Below are 5,644 nucleotides of genomic sequence, written 5' to 3' on the forward strand. Positions count from 1 at the left end.
CATTTCAAGCTCCAGTTTCTTTGTTTTCCATCTTTTATGAAGTACAATGCGAAAATTAGGTAATAATGTGCACATTTTTTTCAAGTTTTAATTTAAAAGTTTATCTAATTTGAAGTAAGGATATCACTGAGGTGGAAAAAAATCCAGTTCAGTTCTATTTCCTCAAGTAATGTTCACTCGCCTGTCAGATTTATGTGGATCACAAAATAAAGATAATTCATGGCCGAAAGATCCGTGCCTGCTGCAGTCCCAGGAGTCTTTCTTCTAGTTTCCTAATTCTTTGACCACATTAATTCAGGCTTCAATAGCAGATCCCTATAGTTAAGAACTAAATATGGCAAAAATGAATTAAGGGCAGCCGTTAACAAATAACATCTAATCACGTTTCTCTACTTTTAAACTATAAAGTTTTAATTTAGACGAGCTAATTTGATTTGACACGAAATTTATGAAGAAAAAAAAAAAAGACTTTTGAAATTTGTGATCTTAAAAGTTTAAGGGGTAAAAGCTTTGTGGGGCCATGACATTTATGTGGTTATAAAAACTTCTCATTATGGATAAAATGGGTAAAATGAAGAGTTTAAAGTTAATTATTTTCCAAATTTAGAAATGTGTTATTTATTTTAGAAACTAAAAAAAAAAGTACATCATCTAATTTGAAACGAAGAGAGTACTATAAAAGCAGAAAACTCCCTAAATTAAAATTAAATTACTTAATTGCCCTTGTTATTAACCTAATTAACCTGAAGACCATTAACTACTGTTCCTAAGGTTTTCAACCGTTGCAACCTTTATGCTTTTACATCGCTACTCTTGGCAAAGTATTGATGCTCTCCTCATTTACTCTTCATGTTCTCAATTAATGGACGCCTCTTAACATGCCATCGAAACAACGTCTTCTCTTTTCACTTTTCTTACCAGTTACCAAGTTTGTGTGCTTAATTGCCAAAGTTCCAGCGCTGCTACTATTTCTTCCATCTATCTCCAATGAAAGCTGGGTTGCTCGAGGCGGGTTGCTCTGATGGTAAGCACCCTCCACTTCCAATCAAGAGGTTGTGAGTTCGAGTCACCCCAAGAGTAAGGTGGGGAGTTCTTGGAGGGAAGGATGCCGAGGGTCATTTGGAAACAACCTCTCTACCCCAGGGTAGGGGTAATGTCTGCGTATACACTACCTCCCCAGACCCCACTAGTGAAATTATACTGGGTTGTTGTTGTTGTATCTCCGATAAAAACCTACTTGTAAGTTTACTTATGTTTACCTAGCAAAAAAGGTTCTTATTTGTTGCATGTGTATGTAAGTCATGTAATAAAAAGTTTTGTAAAATAAATATTAGTATTATTAAAATAAAGTTTTATGTAAAATATTCACACAAAAATCTTCATCAAATATTTTTCTCCGCACAAAAGTTACCCAAATTAGCAAGATTGGACACTTCAAAATTGAGAATATTTTAATTCTATGAAAAATTAGTCAAGAACTAATATCCAATAAATCAAAAGTACTAAGCAGCATCACACACAAAAAATATTAACTTATCAAAATATAGAAACTACCATACATGCTATATAGGTGTGTACAAAGAAAACCGACAAACCACATCAAATCGATAATTCGAATCAAACCGAGAAAAAAAAAACTCGACTATGGTTTGGTTTGATTTGGTTTGGTGTTAGGAAAAAAAATGACCATAATTGGTTTGGTTTGGTTTTAACTAAAAAAAGTCAAACCGAAATCAAACCAACCCAACATTACATGTATACAAGTTTTAAAAATATTTTATACATAAAAATAATAATTGTAATATAATTTATAAATATTTTTTAAACTTTTTCATAGTTCTTTCTTTTAATGTATTGTTTCAAGATTGGACTTAGAACTTTTGAATGATAAAATATGTTTTATAGCCCATAAAAGCTAGTAACTCAAATAAAGCCCAAAACAAAATCAAATCAATACTAATGCTAACAAAAAAAAATATTCAATTCAATACTAAGAATGATAATAGTATTGGATATTTATTTTTTTAGTTTTGCATTGGTTTAAATAGTGAAAATGCATAACTTCCTTTAAATATTATTTAGCCATGTAATTAATGCTTAGTACTTATTAGTCGTACTTATTTTAGCATGACTTAATTAGTACTTTTAGATCATATTTATTTTATTATGACTTATTAGTTGGCAATATTTATTTTATGCGATTTCTTGAGTATTTTAGTATAATCATAACTCATCTCACATTATTTTGTATTATTTTATTGGGTAACATCTTATATAGTTTTATCCTACTAGGACGTAAGAAATATTAGAGCACAAATTATATATTTTATACTACGAAGATTTTGTCGGAAAAAATTCGAAAAAATCCGAGAAAATCGAAAAATCCGAGATTGAAAAATCCAACTTTTGTTGGTATGGTTTGGTTTAAATATTTAAAAATTCGAGACAATTGATTTGGTTTGATAATTGAAAAATCTGAACCAACTCGACATATGTACATTCATAATGCTACATATACAATGGCATGTTATTATAACAATATTTTAAAAAAACAAATGGAATACTAAGAGATACAAAGAAGTAACATAACCAAGAAAAAGATACACATAGATTGAAGAATATATTAGAACTCACATGAGAATGGTTACTACATGGCACTTGACACTTGTGTGGTCACGCCTTATTTATAAACTGTTCCGAAATATTCACCAAACACCTTTGCCTTTATTTTTCCTTTCTCACAAGACCTCTCACATAATTATATTTCATTATCAAAATGCTTGTGTATTTTGTTCAAGTATTTATTTCCTGACCAAAATACACTTTAATTATATGTATGGCAACGAAATTGTTTGCGACGGTTGTATAACCGTTGCTATAGCCGATCTATTCAACGATTGTAACCGTTGCCTAAGCATCAAAGTGCTTTTGAGACAGTTTAGCTACAAAACCATTGCCTTTGTCTAGTAACTGTTGTCGTAGGGTAAATTATTGCAGCACTTCTCGTAACTGTCGCAATAGACATATCTGTGACGATCAATTTTTGGATAAAAAGATCTATTGGGTCGGCTTTTTGTTCCTTCCTCTTTTCCCCATTATTTTGCTAAGCCTGACTGTTTATCCGAAAAATCGGATAACGTTAAATTTAGATGTGATTCTAAGGGTATGCAATTTTCTTTGATACCAAATGGCAATACATGTATTTTTGCTATAAAGTGGGAATAATGAACAGGAAGACTGAATGAGTTAAAGAAAACAAGCACAATGAAATCTCCCTCTCTCTCTTCCCGGGGGCCCCGTCTATTGCAGTCTATGTCCCTTTTTATACTAGAGGGTCACTGCTTTATCTATAACAACATAATAAAATAATACATATAGTGGAGGACCCATGATGGTTTGTCTCTTCCTTGATTCCCGCCAAGATTCTCTCCCTCGGTGCGGTTGTAACGGCTCTTGTCTGCGAGCTTAGCACTGGCCCGAGCTCGATGTTAGATCGAACCCCCAGTCTTGGTTTGAGCTCGATTCTGCCTTGGGGCATCGATATTCAGGGCATGTGTCGATCGGTGTTGCCCCGTAGTCCGATTCGGATACGGGCTCGATAACGATATCGAGTTTTGCCGTCGATTGGTCTTATAGTTCGAAGCTCGACGCCCCTACTTCGGAATTCGTCCGAGCTTGTCGTGTGGATACCCTTCGATTGAAACGTCATTGTCTCGACCAGTCTTTATGACTGAGAATCGGTTTTGACCGTACACAGATAGTCCCCTCATTTCTTGGGAAGGATGTGGTGAGGAACGATATGATTTTCCTGCGACCCGATCAAGTTTATGCTGACGTTTCTATCGACCCCGGCCATGACGTATGTAATGCTCGATCATCTTATGCGTCTTTATAGTCCCCGACTTTATCGAGGATACCCGAAATTTTTCTTCCCCTGTGAGAATTGCCAGTTACCTTCGGTACTTGGTGACCGGAGAAGATTAATCAGTGATGAATGCGGAGGGGCTTCCTGTCTTTTCAACGAGGCCCAACATGCTTTGAATCGGGTAACTCCTGATGGCATTTTTGCCGCTTCTTTTACACAGAGTTGTAGGTCATTCTAATGTTTCTCCTTTTGTTTGCAGGCTTCGATGTTGCATCACGAGGCTTTTCTCCGAATCAGGGAGGAGCATGATGCCAAAGTTCGGAGCCTCACTGAGAAGAGTGACTCGTAATGGTCGAGTGAGTGATTGCTCGGACTCGAAATAAAGGTAGCCTGTGGGCTTGGCAGTCGAGCGAATGATTTAAACTCGATGCAATGTAGCCCGTAGGCGTAATAGTCAATGTGGCCCGTAGGCTTAATGGTCGAGTGAGTGATTGCTCGAACTCGAAATAAAGGTAGCCCGTAGGCTTGGCAATCGAGCGAATGATTTGAACTCGATGCAATGTATCTCGTAGGCGTAATAGTCAAAGTAGCCCGTAGGCTTAATGGTCGAGTGAGTGATTGCTCGAACTCGAAATAAAGGTAGCCCGTAGGCTTGGCAATCGAGCGAATGATTCGAACTCGATGCAATGTAGCCCGTAGGCATAATAGTCAAAGTAGCCCATAGGCTTAATGGTCGAGTGAGTGATTGCTCGAACTCGAAATAAAGGTAGCCCGTAGGCTTGGCCATCGAGCGAATGATTCGAACTCGATGCAACGTAGCCCGTAGGCGTAATAGTCAACGTAGCCCATAGGCTTAATGGTCGAGTGAGTGGTTGCTCGAACTCGAAATAAAGGTAGCCCGTAGGCTTGGCAATCGAGCGAATGGTTCAAACTCGATGCAATGTAGCCCGTAGGCGTAATAGTCAAAGTGGCCCGTATGCTTAATGGTCGTGTGAGTGATTGCTCGAACTCGAAATAAAGATAGCTCGTAGGCTTGGCAATCGAGCGAATGATTCAAACTCGATGCAATGTAGCCCGTAGGCGTAATAGTCAAAGTAGCCCGTAGGCTTAATGGTCGAGTGAGTGGTTGCTCGAACTCGAAATACAGGTAGCCCGTGGGCTTGGCAATCGAGCGAATAATTTGAACTCGATCCTGTTTGCATAATAAATCTTGAACATAGAATATCGGTAAAGAAGAGAGCTTTCTTTGCAGGTCATTATACATGGGTTCATGTTTTACGTCAGGGCTCGGGCCAACTATATAAGCATGGTTCGTTTTGACCGTTTGGCCCTTACAACGTTTCCCGTTGAGACATTGTTTGTCATGAAATAACGAAGTAACTTCCTTTGTACCGAACTTGATAGTCATCACAGATGCGTTCAATGATAAAACCCCCCTGTGTACGAGGTTAATTTTAAAGAGTCCTCGGATACTCAACAATAGTATCGTTTCCGCTATATGGCTGGTATCGATCTCTGGCCGACTTTTGCTTTTTCGTAATGGACCTAGAAGTCAACTGGTCATCTTAGACTCTTATTTTGTATTGATATCGATTGTGCACATCGGCCCAAGTAATAGCCGGGTACTCGATCAGATTTTGCTTCAGCCGCTGCGAAGACCTCGAGCTCCGCTCATTTAGACCTTGAGTGAATGCTTGAACAACTCAATCGTCTGTGACTGGTGGCAGATCCATTCGTTTCATTTGAAAACGAGCTACGAACTCCCTTAGAATCTCGTTA

This window comes from Nicotiana tomentosiformis, chromosome 4 (assembly GCF_000390325.3).
Source record: "Nicotiana tomentosiformis chromosome 4, ASM39032v3, whole genome shotgun sequence".
NCBI classification, from domain to species: Eukaryota; Viridiplantae; Streptophyta; class Magnoliopsida; order Solanales; family Solanaceae; genus Nicotiana; species Nicotiana tomentosiformis.